At 40.4% G+C, this 15547-nt stretch overlaps 1 long non-coding RNA gene across 1 annotated transcript in view; it reads right to left on the reverse strand.

The window, feature by feature from the left end:
• The window catches only part of LOC123575733, an 88909-nt gene that overhangs the window by 68139 nt on the left and 5223 nt on the right, over positions 1-15547 (reverse strand). The gene's annotated exons all lie outside the window — the stretch shown is intronic.

A 15547-nucleotide genomic window follows, 5' to 3' on the forward strand; every position in this document is an offset into this window, starting at 1 on the left:
CAGATTCTGTGTCTTCTCTCTCTCTCTTCCTCCCCTGCTCACACTCTGTCTCTCAAAAATTAATAAAGATTAAAAAAAAATTCTTTAAAAAAATTCTTTTTTAAAAAGTGTCCATTTCTCACGTGATGGAGAACACTGGTGAGCAAATAGCAGAAACTATACTTCTGTGGCCCAGAATCATCTAAGCTAACCTATTCAAGGGCCACAAATATTGCGTGCTGTAATACGTATCTGCTGTTGTTCGAGAATACCTAATTCTACAGAACGCAAGGAAACAAGTGAGTTAAATGAAATTCATGCAATGTGTTAAACACAGCAAATGAAGTAAACATAAAATAGACTTTAAGACATAAAATAAGTAAGGTATGTGAGCATGAACAAAAATAGAAATGGAAAGATCAAGGAAACACTATATATTTATGATGCACTAAATATACATGAAGTACCATGTATTCATGATACACTAAATATACATAAGAAATATGAGGCACTCAATATTTTTGAGGTCTTAATTTAGTCACCCTCAGGCACAGATAGCAGCCTATCAGGCTAATCGGTGAATTTCAATTACCTGCCCTTCTTTCAGATGGAGCCTATTTCACTAGCTTCTTCCTTCTGTGGCCTGCCTTGCAACATACAATCAGTGGAGAAGGATGATGTAGTGGAGGGAGAGGTGGGATATATGAACACTGCAGAACTCTTTAATTTAATGTTTATTTATTTTGAGAGAGACAGAGCACAAGCAAGGAAGGAGCAGAGAGACAGGGAGAGAATCCCAAGCTGTCTCGATGCTGTCAGCACAAAGCCCAACTCGGGGCTCGATCCTACAGAGTACAAACTCATGACCTGAGCCAAAACCAAGAGTCAGACGCTTAACTGACTGACCCACCCAGGTGCCCCTGAACATTGCAGAACTTTTAACTCTGTGGCCTTCCACTCCTCTTGAACCCTATCCTCAATGAGTTAACCTTACCCGTGGCTTTCCTCTTGCTTCTTGCCATGGGTTTTTAGTGGATTTAATAAGCCCTTGCTTTCAGCATTTGACCTGTGAACCTTTCTGTTCTGTGACCTCTAGTATAACTTGCATGACAATGTACATGAAGGCTCCTACTGCATCAAGGTCATTTCCCATATGACATCTTCATACTTTATACTCTAAGCATCCAAGAGAGGATATGGAAAAAGCTAATGAACCAGTGTCAGGATCTAAGAATGTATTGCGTATATACTTTTCCCTGTATGAGTAGCAGTTCATGTTGTACTTCTTGGCAGAAGAAGAAGGAAGAGAAACCTACAAGAATGGAATTATTGGAGAGTATAAGAAAATAAGAATGGAATGAAGACCTTTAAACTAATTTTACTTATGTTCCATCAGAGTTCTTTTTAGAGCATCATTCTTTTTTATTTTTTTAACTTTATTTATTTATTTTGAGAGAGAGTGTGCATGCAGGGGAGGGGCAGAGAAAGAGGGAGAGAGAATCTGCACTGTCAGAGCAGAGCCCTAGGTGGGGCTCGAACTCACAAATGGTCAGATCATGAGCAGAGTCAAAGTCAAGAGTCTGACAATTAAATGACTGAGCCACCCAGGTGGCCCGCAATGGTTCCTTTTTGTTTTTTGTTTGTTTTTTAGGAATGACAGATTTTGAAGAAGATAATAATACCAGCACCACTACCTGTATGCACAAAATGTTCACTTCAAATTGCAGGATATTTGGGAACTTCCTGAAAAGTATGCTGAAGAATCCTTGGTTTCAAAACATAAAGATAAGAGAAAAAAAGACCAGAGAGTGAAGAAACAAGCTACATTTATAATGGTGTCCCTGGTGCATTAAATAACCATGATTTTTTTTTACCTCATATCTATGTATTTTATAGTTTACAAATTATAAACTTTATAACTTATTCTAAGAAGTGAGTGTTCCTCCAATTCTCAACAATTTCAATAAAACTGACATTCTATAGTGCTTTTTTGTAAAGGGATGCTGAGAAAGATAATTCTTTTCTCTGATTTCCAAAGTTAGTGAAGTGAAAAGTAATATAGCTCAAACTTAATCTCAGAAGATGGGCTATGTTTGGATTTTCAGTAAGTAAAATTATTCACAATAATGATGAAAAAGTCTTCCATATATCAAAAGGCTATCTTTTCATTTAAATCCTCAGAAATGGGGGGAGCTGCCTACCGTCTCAAGAATTTTCTCCTACCCTTAGGACGTTGCAGGTTACTCTTGTGATAAAGCAGTCACCAGGTGGCACTGTGGAATTAGTCTCCAGTGGATTCCACACCCACATCCCAGACCCCTCATTCCTAACAGAACCAATGACATGAGGTATGGCTGTAAGGGCAAGAGTCCCCATCACTGAACCTTTGTTCTGTGCCAGGATCTGTGCCACACGCCCCACATACTTGAGGTCACACAACCCTCACAAGACTGCTCTGCAGTAGGTGCTGCCACTGCCTCCATTTTCCAGATGAGGCTTAGAACGTTAGATGATCTAACCATGGACTTACATCTAGGAAGGGCTAGAGTATGCTTTTAAAAACAGATCCACGGGGCCTGGGTGGCTCAGTCAGTTGTGTCCAACTTTTGATTTCAGTTCAGGTCATGATCTCGTGGTTTGTGGGTTCCAGCCCCACATGAGACTCTGTGCTGACAGCATAGAGCCTGCTTGTGATTCTCTCCCTCTCTCTCTCTCTGCCCCTCCCCCACTTGCACATATGTGTTCTTTCTCTCAAAATAAATACATAAATGTTAAAAAAATTAAAACAGATCCAAACTCTTAACCCCTGAGTTCTAAGGTCTCCTCTTCTACAATGACTTTGGGAAATACCAATGTGAGAGGTAATTTTCTTCCCATTTTTTTTTTTCAAATGTTTATCTTACATGGCCTGGTATTTTGTCATTTCTGTGGAAGAGGACATTGGGCGTTCATTCTAATCACTTTGGTCACAGAAACCCAACACAATTCACATTTTCCATCCCAGAAATAACTTGCTGTTTCAATCATCTCTGTGATTTGTTCTGGAAAGAAAGGATCTAGCTACCAAATAGACAGGCATAACTTTTCATGGATTCATTCATTTAACAGTCCCTGGCACATGGACACTCCATAAATATTTTAATGATAAATAGAAAAGACATGGTTCTTGTCTACAAGGATGTCACATTCTAGTAGGTTCTGGTTTATGACAACATTTTAGCATGAAATAAGATCAGGGAATTATATGAGCATTACGTTTAATCTTCCCATGGCTTGATGCAAAGTAGACGGAAAACTTCCTGATCTGAACGCAGTCATACCTTCTCCCATCCACACGCATGAAAGGTCTTCTAACACCCTTGCTGTTGCCTCTCCCCTAATTTGGTTCCTCAGTAGAGTGGCCGAAAATTTTACTATTACCCTTTCCCCAAATCATCTGGGCCATTCAACTCTTTTCACATCAAGGAGAATGGAATCTGCCATTCTGAGCTGCTTATAAATCTAGTAGCATCTATTATTTATGACCACTGATCTTTCCACAATCATGCAAGACAGGTGCTGCCTCTTCCTTCCTTCCTTCCTTCCTTTCTTTCTTTCTTTCTTTCTTTCTTTCTTTCTTTCTTTCTTTCTTTCTTTCTTTCTTTCGAGAGCAAGTGGGGGAGAGGGGCAGAAGGTGAGGGAGGGAGAGGGAGAGAGAATCTCGAGCAGACTCCATGCTCTGCATGGAACCCAATGCGGGACTCATTCCCATGACCCTGGGATCATGACCTGAGCCAAAATCAACAGATGCTGAACCAACTGAGCCACCAGGTGCCTTGGTCCTGCCACATTTTAAACCTGAGGGAATTGGGGCTTTGAAAAGTTACATGACTTGGCCATGTTTTCCTAATATAGATAGGATCCAAGCTCAGAATCAGCTATATACAAAGCCAAAGATTTGCCTCTTATATCGTGCTGGGTCCACTGATATGACCTGAAAAGATACATTATTGATCCAAAATAATTTACTATTACCTGGCCTTTGACCAATATAATTTTATTCTTACAGGTATATTGCAAAATACTGGGGAAAGTGCTGGACAAGCAGTGAAAAGATCTTGGATCCTCACTTTAGGCATACCCTTTGCTAAACATTTTTTCCTTTCTAAAATTCAACTTCTTTATCTATCAAAATGTATACCTTTGCTCTAGGTTTTTTGTTCATTAACAACAACAAAATGATTTATGTGCAACACGGCCCAGTCTCCATCACTTCACACTAGTACAGTAGAGAAGAGTTACCCTGCAAATACCCATTCCATTCAGGGCAGAACTCCATGCATCCCAAGACAGCAGACCCATCTCCCTCAGAGACCCATGCCCAGAGCCAAGCTGAACGCACAAACAGACCAGTCACAACCATCCAGCTTCCCATCTGCAGTCTTCTACCCTCTCCACCTTCAGTCAGGCCACCTCCCAGCCTCTAAGCCACCAGGGAACTTCCTTTGTGAGGTGATTAACCCCACACAGGTATCACATAAAACAAGAGATTACTCTGTGGAATTTGTTGTTATATAGAAACTTTTAAATGACTGCCTGCTACACACACATAACCCTGATTGCAATGACCACTCTTCCTCTGTTCATAGATGTGGCGGTTTTGAAGTGAAGGCCCCCCAGCTCCACACTCATTTCCTTATGCCCTTATTGAAGGCTCCTGTCCTCATTCAAGATAGGAAGGAATCTGCATACTTCCTCAGGCTCAGAGGCTGAGAGGAAGAGCCCTGATAGCTTAGGAAAAAATTTCCTTCCTCTGTTGCCCTAAAAGATATTTCTGGGAATCTTTGCCAAAAAGTTTTCTGGTTCGTTCCAGAAAAGTTGTATTAGAGTTGGAGGACAGCCAAGCACAGAGGCAGACAGCCTTTCTGATTAGGTACTAAGTTTGAGGCTACAGGATGCACAGAAAAGGAGGATAAAATCCCAAGTTGCTCTCTTCATCAGCTCTGGTAGCAAGCCTCAGAAGATGGATGCTAAGAAGATCCCACCTTCCCCAAGCTTTGGTGGGACAATTCTGAAAATTCTGCTATCACAGATTGGTCACTTTTGGCAAAGTCACAATGAAAGACACAAGAAAATAGAAAGGGCATTTCCAAAGAAACACTTTACCTCTGAGTAGGGCCAGAACCTACTGATGCTTGGTATCAGAACTGGTTTTTTTTTTTTTTTTAAATAAAATGAGGAGCTCATAAATGGGGGGAAAGACTTAAGACAACAATTAAGACAAGGAACAGAACCCACAGATTGGACAGAGAATCACTGTGGTGCTAACGTTGATATTTGTTTATGGAGAAACCCTTCTCCAGTTTCTCAGGAACCCTGGGCTAGCTGCACCATGCTGTCAGTTGCATGTGCAGTCACATCCTCATTCTCCTTCTTCAAGAAACTCCCATTTGCCTCCATCAGAAGGATGCTAATGGGAACATACAAGGGACACAGGAGGGGTGAGGGACACGCTGGTCTACCTGCTCATTAACACGGTTCTGGTTGATGGCATGATTGGTACAATTGAGACTACAACCTAGTAGTACCTGAGGGCAGGTTCCCTTACAGGAGTTTGGGGTGTAGAGATGGGGAGCAATGATCCAGTGACTGCAGCCCAGCTGGCAGAAGCTGATGTGGAAAGGGTTGGGGGACCCTGGTTAGTTTCAGGTCCTTCATGTTCCAGGGAAGGGCCAGGAACCTCAGGCATGACACTACCTGCTTTCCAGATCCTCTGCAAGAGGAATTTCCCTTTCCATGAACTCCTCCAAGCCTCTGGGGAAGTTTGGCCTTCTAGACACTTTTTGTGAGTGCTATTGAAATAGAGTAACAAGAAGGCCATGTCACTGGAGCTCAGGAACCTCACTGCCTTTTGGCTGCTGACACAGGAAGTAGAGTTGTAGAACTCAGCACTACTTGTGACTCCAGAGCCTTTGCCACATGGGTTGTGTGATATGTGTCTCTGTCCAGCTTTGGTGGTCAGGGAAACCTGACCTGTGAGGAACATCTTCCTGAAGAAGGAAAGTGGTTGGTTGGGCTGGCTCTCCTGGAGCAAAAGCTCCGTGTGGCAGAAGAGGTGGAAGTAAGCTAAGTGGTGTAGATGGCGGGAAGCCATGGTGATTCTGAATAGTTAGTATGGTTTGGTCTCAGGAAAGCTCAGGGTCTGCACACCAGAGGCTTCTGAAATGCCTTCCTGCATGGCCGAGGGCCTTACCAGGCTCACAATGATGGCCCAGTTGTGCAGTTCTCCAGACTGTCCCAGCATGTCAGCTGAATGCCAGTACAACTCCAGCATGTACCACAAGGGACATCCTAGGACCAGTAGCTTCCTCTGCTGCTTGCCAGGGGCTTGTTCTAATAGCTTCCCAACCAAGGAAGATAGGTGCTTCAGCCAAGAGGGCAGTAGAAGGCTTCCTTACCTTTACCATTTAAACCCTCTGTTCCATAAAAAGCACCAGTCCCCAAAGAAGCCATCTACAGATGCTGGGGAGGACCACCTTGAAAGGCTTGGTGTTCAGCCACATGCTCCATCCCCAGCCCAAAGGATGTCACTCTGACCCTTTCCTTCATATCTGTAACCACATTCTGGCTCCACCACCACAAAAGATAGGGCAAGGAAGGAAAAAAAAGTGGGCAAGCAAGCCCCATGTCCCTTCCTCTGGGAGGATCTCCAATGGAAGTCTCTTCCAATGGATCACCAATGGAAGTCTCCTCATTTGGCCTCTTTGCATTGAAACAAACACAAATAGCAGGTGAGACAAGGCAGCATGCCTCTCCTGCTCTACTAACCTGAGTAAGATAGTACTTACTCAGAGGCTGAGGTAATTTAAAGAGAGGAACCCATTCCAGGACCTGCTCCCTAGACTTACCCCCTAGAATGGAGAAAAAAAAAAAAAAAGAAAATGATTTTTGTTTGTTCTTTATTGTTTTCCCCCACAGGAGAGATGGGTATGGATGGAACTTATGGCAGAGGCTTTTTTCTTCCCCCCAGCCAACACCGTGAAGGACAAAGGACACTTTATCAAGAGACTCCTTCATCCTCCCAGGTGGAGTTCAGGGAGGAAAAGCATTCAAGAAGGTACAAATCCCATTACATCTGCAGCTCCAACAGGGCCACACTCTCGCTGTAGCCCACGGGGTCTTTAGCAACTCATTTTGAAGGCTTAACTGAATCTTATTATGGGGCTTCTGTGGTATACTGGGCTGAACTAAATACCACTCCATCCCCAAAAAGAAATGTTTAACTCCTCTCCCCCAGAACCTACGAATGTGACATTATTGGGAAACAGCATCTCTAATGTATTCAAGTTAAGATGAGTTCACACTGGGTTATGTTAAATTCTAAATCCATTATCACTGATACCTTTATAAGAAAAGGGCCATTTAGACACAGAGGCACACACAAGGGAAGATAGTCACTTGAGGACAGAAGCAGCAATTGAAAAGACAAAGCTACAAGCCAAGAGATGCTGAGGATTACCGAAAGCCACCAGAAGCTGGGAGAGAGGTGTGGAACAGATTCTTCTGTAGAAACTCGGAGGAGCATGGCCCTGCGGACACCTTGATTTCAGATTTCCAACCTCCAAACCATGAGAAAATTAATTTCTATTGTTTGCAATTCCTGGTTACAGCAGCTTTAGGAAAGGAAACATCCAGAGAATCTGCTCTAAGCAAACAGATGGTTGTTTGCTGGTTTCCTTAACAGGTACCTGTTATCCCAGATTTTACTTTAGTGGGTTGTCCCGTGACTTCAGTTTTCTGAGGGTTTCAAGAAGAGTCATGAATCCTCAGCCTTTTCAACATTGTCAATGATGTATGTGGGGGAGCTTTCCAGCTCTCTACATGTCTGAGCTGAAACTGGAATCCTCAATTATGTTCACTCATAATTTCAAAACCTTACACAAAGTTTCTTAAATGAGACATTGTACTCCAAGGCTAATTGGGAAGAGGCAAAAAGAGAAGACCTTTGGCTTCTCTAAGCAGTAATTTCTGTTTCCCAACTGATTTCCAATCTTTTGAACCCACTCCCCTCAAAAAAAAAACACAAAAAACCAAAAAACACAAATCACAAAAAGAAAAAAATGGTACAAGAACAAAGAGCTCTATACTGTCCCACTCCCCATTGTCTGGTATGGGTGTTGAAGAAATCAGCCATCTCCTGTGGGCAAGACTATTATGGGAAGACCTGTGCCAATATTTCTAATGGGAATAGCCCACCTTGAGACAATTTTCTTGCTAAATCTACTTACTGCATTGGGGAGTCATCATGACAGGGAAAGCAAAGCAAAAAACCAGAAGTCTATTGACGACTGAAGGTTCTTTCCAGCTGTAATTGGCACACACTATCCAGCTCTCCATTCTAAGAGATCCTGCTATAACCAAGGACTTGTACCTAAAATTTCAGAAATATTTTCCCCTCCAAGACTTGACATTTTTAGGTGTTCTCTCATATTCAGTTAGGTTATTACAAAAGTAAGGTTGTCTTATACACTCTGATGAATTAAAATGAATTTCAATTTGGGGCATCAGGGTGACTCAGTCGGTTGAGCGTCCAACTCTTGATTTGGCTCAGGTCATGATCTCACTGTTTGGGAGATCTAAACCTCATGTGGGGCTCTGCACTGGCAGCACAGAGCCTGCTTGGGATTCTCTCTCGCCCTCTCTCTCTCTGCCCCTTCCTCACTCATGACTTCACTCTCTCTCAAAATAAACATTAAAAAAATTTTTTAAGTAAACTTTAGCTTAATCATCTTCACACACAGCCACCCATATTCACAAACAAGAGGTCTCCTATCCTTCTAAAAAAGAAATGGACCTAAACACATTGAGTCATAAAACCAGGCTGTCATCTGGTGAGAATCCCCCCTATGTCCCTCTCAACCACAGCAGCAGAGGTAGAGACAGAAGTTAAAAGTGCAGGCTTTCAGGTCACACAACCTGTATTTGAGCCTCAGATTTCACAATTAAGTTTTGAAAATCTTGCTCTTCTCATCTGTAAAATGAGTAAAATGATAGTACCCATCTCATGGATTTTATGAAGGTGAAATGAATTAACGCATGTTAAACCTTTAGAAGTGTGACTGGTACATAGTAAGTATTCAGCAAGCATCGGATGCTATTGTTTTCCTGAGGCTTGGCTGTGTGTCTATCTTCCTCATTTAAAAAATCTGTCTGCCACAGTCCTGAGTTCTCCTCCCTGCCTGCTCAGATCTGGCTCTGTATTAGACACTGGCCTATGAGGGATGCTTGCCACACACAGCTGAAACAGGGCGTCTTCTCTGTCGATACTTCTCACTGTCTCGTTTAGGGAGTTGGATGCAGTCTCGGCTGCTATAAACAAGTCTGCTTTGTGAATGAGTTTCTTATTTGCTTCCTTTTACTTCTGCCTATATTTAGTTATTTCATAAAACTTCTCTGGTCTGTTGCCTTTCTGTCTCTGCATCTTTGGCACGGTCAATTTGGAGTTTTGTTGATTCATTTGAATGTTTTTCCTCATCTTTCTGATTGTTCATAATTATAGAAAATTCTGGAAAATGCAAACTGATTTATAGAAGACAATAAATACCTACCAAATTTCACAGTGGAAAATTTATTTTCTTGGACTCATTGTTATATGCAATTTAAAACACTTTGCAATTTTGTATAATTTCTTAAAAAAAATTTTTTTTAATGTTTATTTTTGAGAGACAGAGAGAGACAGAGACAGAGTGTGAGTGGGAGGGCCAGAGAGAGAGAGGGAGACACAGAATCCGAAGCAGGCTCCAGGCTCTGAGCTGTCAGCACAGAGCCCAACGCGGGGCTCGAACTCACGGACCGCGAGATCATGACCTGAGCTGAAGTCGGAAGCTCAACTGACTGAGCCATCCAGGCACCTCTATAATTTCTTTCACTTATTTTACCAGCACTGTCACTATATTACTTTTAATTGCACCATTTTAAACATTGAATTAAATTTCCTTAGTAGACATATGATAATCTACCAATGGTTTTAATTAGTAAAACTAGGAAAATATGATAAACCCTGGTATTGAGCAATGATGGGCAATTTACTTTTTGAGGAGCTGAATTTTAAAGTATTTCGGTAAAAAAGTCAGCTTGCCCAGAACACCGCCTCATGTTATTTACTTTAAGCTGCTTACATTTATTGGCCATTGCACTCAGACTCTGGTTGAAGATTTCAGGCTCAAAAAGAAAAAATAATACTTGAGATGATGCATGGTAAGCTGTACTTAGGTTTCTTTTTTCTTTATTTCATTTTGATTACAATTTTATTTTAAGTATGAAACAAACAGGTAAAATTGAATGTCAAGGGGTTCTTATTTTGATCTCCAACAGTAATTTTAAATTAATGAAAGATGGTTACTATTTAGTAAATAAGACGCAGAAAACATGTGGTATAGCACAAGCTGAGTTGCAAAAAGAAAAATCTGGTGTGTGTGTGCATATATGTGTTTTCATATATGTTTATTATTTTGCTTTTGCATTCATGCACACCCATACCCACACCCACAGGGATACAATGTCTCTGAAAATATTCACAAGAAACTCATCACTGGTTTATTCTACAGGAGAAAACTAGTTTTCTTTTTCTCCTTTTTTTTTCTTCTTTAAGAGAGAGAGGGCACAAATGAGCGAGGAGGGGCAGAGAGAGGAGTGAGAGAGAAGGGGAGACAGAGAAGCGTGGTTCATGTTCACCCTAAGCTGGCCTTGAACTCACCCAAAGCGGGGTTCAAGCTCACGAACTGTGAGATAATGTCCTGGGCCAAAGTCTGATGCTTAAATGATAGCCACCCAGGTACCCCAAGAAAATTAGTTTCCTAAGGAGACTTTTTATTATGTAGCCTTATATTTTTTACATTTTTATTTTGTGAATATGTTACTTCTTAAAAACCACATACAAAATAAACACTAATGAAAAGTTTTAAAGAATAAGAAAGAGCTGGGGCGCCTAGGTGGCTCAGTCGGTTGAGCATCCGACTTCAGCTCAGGTCATGATCTCATGGTTCCTGAGTTCTAGCCCCACGTCTGGCTCTGTGCTGACAGCTCAGAGCCTGGAGCCTGCTTCGGATTCTGTGTCTCCCTCTCTCTCTGCCTCTTGGCTTCTCGTGCTCTGTCTCTCCCTCTCTCAAAAATAAATAAGCATTAAAAACATTTTGAATTAAAAGAAAATAATAAAGAGCTGAGTATTCTTGACAAAAATATGCATCTACGTTTTCAACTCTCTAGTACTCTGCAATAAAATAGTCAAACTGCCAACAGAGAAGCATTATTTAGGGTTTTTAATTTTACGATTATCAAACACCTCTTTAACATTTGGTAATGCCCTCTCAGAAAATGTTTTCAAGGACAAAAAAACAGGCATATTGGGGAAAACTATCAAATTTTTAAATTAAAAGAATTGCTACAGTAATGTAAGAGGATCTTCATTAAATACCATAAATAAGATTTAATGGCATGTCTAATGACTTCTGAAATTTTAAATTGTCTGCAACAATTGTAGTGTGGGGGTATGGAATTATTTTCAACTTCTGTTGGTGACACAGTACTCCCAACAGTACTGTGGTTTGTTGCTTAAAATCATAATTGAAGAAAAGGTTAAATTTCTGTTGGATGTTAGTAAAAAGAAAGAAAGAAATTTTTTACCACTCACATTCAGACTCCCAAAATAGTATCCCTAGATTCTCTTGGAGGAGGGTATATTGAGAATCCCTGTTGTTGGAAAAAAGTAATAACTTTGGATCAACCCATTGAATAAAACATAGTGTAAAGGTTATGATGGGGCGGTAAGCCAGTATGAGGGGATCCAAAGACTTTCTACAGAAGTTATGTCTGAGCTATATCTTAAAGGACAAGCAAGAATGTGCCAAGTGAAGGGTGCGTGAATGGCTCAGTTGGTTGAGCATTAGACTCTTGATGTGAGCTCAGGTCATGATCTCAGTGTTGTGGGATGGAGCTCTGCGTTGGGCTCCTGCTTGAGAGTCAGTCTCTCTCTCTCTCTCTCTCTCTCTCTCCCTCTCTCCCTCTCCCTGTGACCCCTCCCCCCCAAATGTGCCAGGTGAGTAAGGAAAGGAAAGAATGCATCAGAGATGGAATGATGTGAGCAATAGCAGAAGAATGTGGAAGCCTGTGGGATTGCAACACACAGGGAACTCTCCCTCAAGTGCAGAATCAAGAGAGAATAGGGGGAGATGAGATTGGAGAAGAAGGAGAGACTATGCATCGGAGAATCCTGTGAGCATTGCTGAAGAGCTCAGATTTTATTTGGTAGCAATGGGGACTGCTGAGGTACTGAAGGGATGTTACATCGTATGATTTGTGTTTTCTGTTGAGCACTCTGGCTGCATCATAGCGGATGGATTTCAGGTGGCCGGAAACCAGAGAAGAGGCGGTCTGAGCAAACATAATTAGTAATGATATAAGAATGCTCTTTTAGAATGAGGACAAAGAATAGTGGTAAGAAATATGTGATATGCGTGGTAGGTTGGGCCATTGTTTCCTAACTTTGTGCTCTCTCTTGCTTGGAAGGACACACCTTCTATCAAGAGATAGAACAAAACTATTTTATACTGCTGTGGTGGGTTTGTGTAAAAGCCAGATTGCAAGTAGGCTGACTAGTAACTTTGAGAAGGAAATCTTACTTTGGTCAGAAATGTATCCTTAAACTAGTACTGATATCCATGTATCTCAACCACAAGCTGGTCTTAATGCAATGGAGTAGCATATTTAATGTAAAATTGTTTCCTAATTAATGGAATAGCATATAAAATGGAGATTTGTTTCCTCCATTAAAGTGCATTTATAATTTTTTAAACAAAATGTTATGGATTCCTTTAAAACCCTATATATGAAATAAAATCTGTCTTCAGGCTCTTACATACCTAATATTGAATTCTTAAAACAATCGTAAAGGTAGAAGTAGCAGATGAATTCACATTTGAACTCTGACTTTAAATTTGGCATCAAATTCCATCATTCCTTCGGCTACATTACATCATATTGGTAATGGCTACGAAGTGGAATTTCAATTATGTGTGAGTAGGGTTCCATGTCTGAGTATCTCATGAGCCCATTTGATCTATGAGAATCACTTTGGAGATTATTGAAGGCAGACAAGAGCCTCTTGGCAGTAACTATCTTTTATTGCATCTGTTAAGCAGAAATTTAGGTAATCTAGTATCAAAGCATGCCAAAACGTGTTTCTAGCTCTGTTTTAAGCCTTATTATGCTTTGCCTAAAGGTTTAAAAATATTATGTTCCAGCAACACTGGATTTAATTGAAAGCTCCCTAATAAAAGAATTCAGTCAGAAGCAATTTGTAAAAGTTGCTGAGACTGTGGTGTTTGCATTTATAAGTGCCGAACTTCTGACAGAGTTTCAAGTAGAGAGCAAAGAGTAGAAAAGCCAAGAATAGGAAAAGAAACATCTCCACTCTCTTTCATAATAAGTTTGTGCTATGGTATGCATTTTTTTGGTCATGACCTACCATTCAATGACCAAAAATGCTAGAATATAGATATATGATGATGTTAATCCTTTTTTGCATTTTTTTTTAGAATGTCGATGTATTATTTTAAAAAATCCATCCATTACAATTTCCTGAGATCTACTTAAAAGAACATTTTCTGGGGTGCCTGGGTGGCTCAGTCAGTTAACTGGCTCAGCTCAGGTCATGATCTCACCCTTTACGAGTTCGAGCCCCGCATCAGCTCTGTGCTGACAGCTCAGAGCCTGGAGCCTGCTTCGGATTCTGCGTCTCCCTCTCTTTCTGCCCCTCTCCTGCTCACACTCTGTCTCTTTCTCTCAAAAATAAACACTAAAAAAATTTTTTTAAAAATAACATTTTCTATTCTATTTAGTTCATCATACAAGTATTTCTTAGAGTATCTGTAGTAAAGAACCAGTTTTTCAGCTTAAAAAAATGTCTTAGGGGTGCCTGGGTGGCTCAGTCGGTTAAGTGTCAGACTCTTGATCGGAGCCTGTTTGGAATTCTCTCTCTTTCTCCCTCTCTGCCCTTCCCCTGATCATGCTGTCTCTGTCTCTGTGAAAATAAATAAATACATAAATAAATAATTTTTAAATAAAATACATTACAATGTCAAATCACTATAAAAGTCTTAACTGCCTATTCTCAGTTTTTGAACTTATGATAGTCATAAATAGCTCATCGACTGATACATGTTCCCTAGACCACACTTTGAGTTGCCTTATGTTGCAACATCATTTTTTTTTATATTTTTAACAGTTTATATAACCCATCCCATTGTTTATATGTATAGAAATCCATTCCACTTGTCACTTCTGCCTTATTTCCTTCTAATTGCGTTTAGGCAGGGGCAAGTTTTGTAAAGATGAGTCCAGGGACCAGTTATCACAAGCGGACTCTCCAACTAGAGGTGGGCAAGGTATAGAATTTAGTCAGAAGTGAAATGAGTACAATGCAGAAATTTGGACAAAGTGTGAAAGCCAACAAGTACTTTTTGAGAGACAGGCAAAAGAAAAAGAAGAAACTAGCAAAACAGTGGAATAATTTCCCTTCGAGTTCAGAAATGAGAAGGGCCAAGGACACAATTAGACTATGACCAGAGGGAGTCTGTCCCATAACAGGTTTCTATCAGACCATTATTTTCCGAACTGGGACGCATGTAACACTGGTAGTAAGCAATGATAAGTATGCTTTTATTTTTATTATTTTTGAATATTTGTAATATTAGAAAAAGCAAAGTAAGTTATCAAAATTCTGATATCATGGTGAGTATCACTTAGGATAAGTCTAAGTAGTAAAAAGAGTTGAAAAAAATATTTGTATAGATGTTATGCAAACACAACTGTGGAAATCACTCAATTGGGGGAGCTTTGGATTCAATATGGTTTAAACCCCTACTCAGAATAAAAATTCTATGTATTTTCAGCAATTACTTTGGAGTATAATATACTTCATAGAAGAAGTCTGGGCTCTGAGAAAATGGGTAGAAACACAGAAGACAAAAAGTGGTTTGATTACTAAGGCTGTGAAAGAAACCACTTTAAAAATTAGTGACCTAAAACAGCTGCTTTATGATGCTCATTGATCATAATCATGTGGGTCAAGAATTCCACCTGCAAGTAACCAACATGACTTGTCTCTGCTTTCTCATTGACTGACGCCCTAGCTGGGGAAGCACCTGGACTGAGAGAATCTGAAGACCAGGAATTGCTAAGAGATCTTGACACATGTGAAATATACCCACTATGGTTCAGTATGTCCAGATTGGCTGAGGGGGAGGGGAGTGGCCTGAGATGGATGTCAATGCTGCTGGTCCCAGGACTATACTTTGGGGTGCTAACACAGGAACACACAATGTATTTTGGGTTCTCATTCATGAGAAGAATTTCAAAAATAACCCTAATTATAATCAGCTTTATATGTAATGTTTCTCTACACACAAACTGCTTCCAATATTTTCCAACAGTCAATTCAAATCAAATAAGTTTATGATCAAATAGAAACTATTTCCAGCTTTTTACTACAAACACAAAGATTGGTACTATCTGAAAGAGATCATAAGGAGAT

The sequence above is a fragment of the Leopardus geoffroyi genome, chromosome C2, assembly GCF_018350155.1.
Source record: "Leopardus geoffroyi isolate Oge1 chromosome C2, O.geoffroyi_Oge1_pat1.0, whole genome shotgun sequence".
Lineage (NCBI taxonomy): Eukaryota > Metazoa > Chordata > Mammalia > Carnivora > Felidae > Leopardus > Leopardus geoffroyi.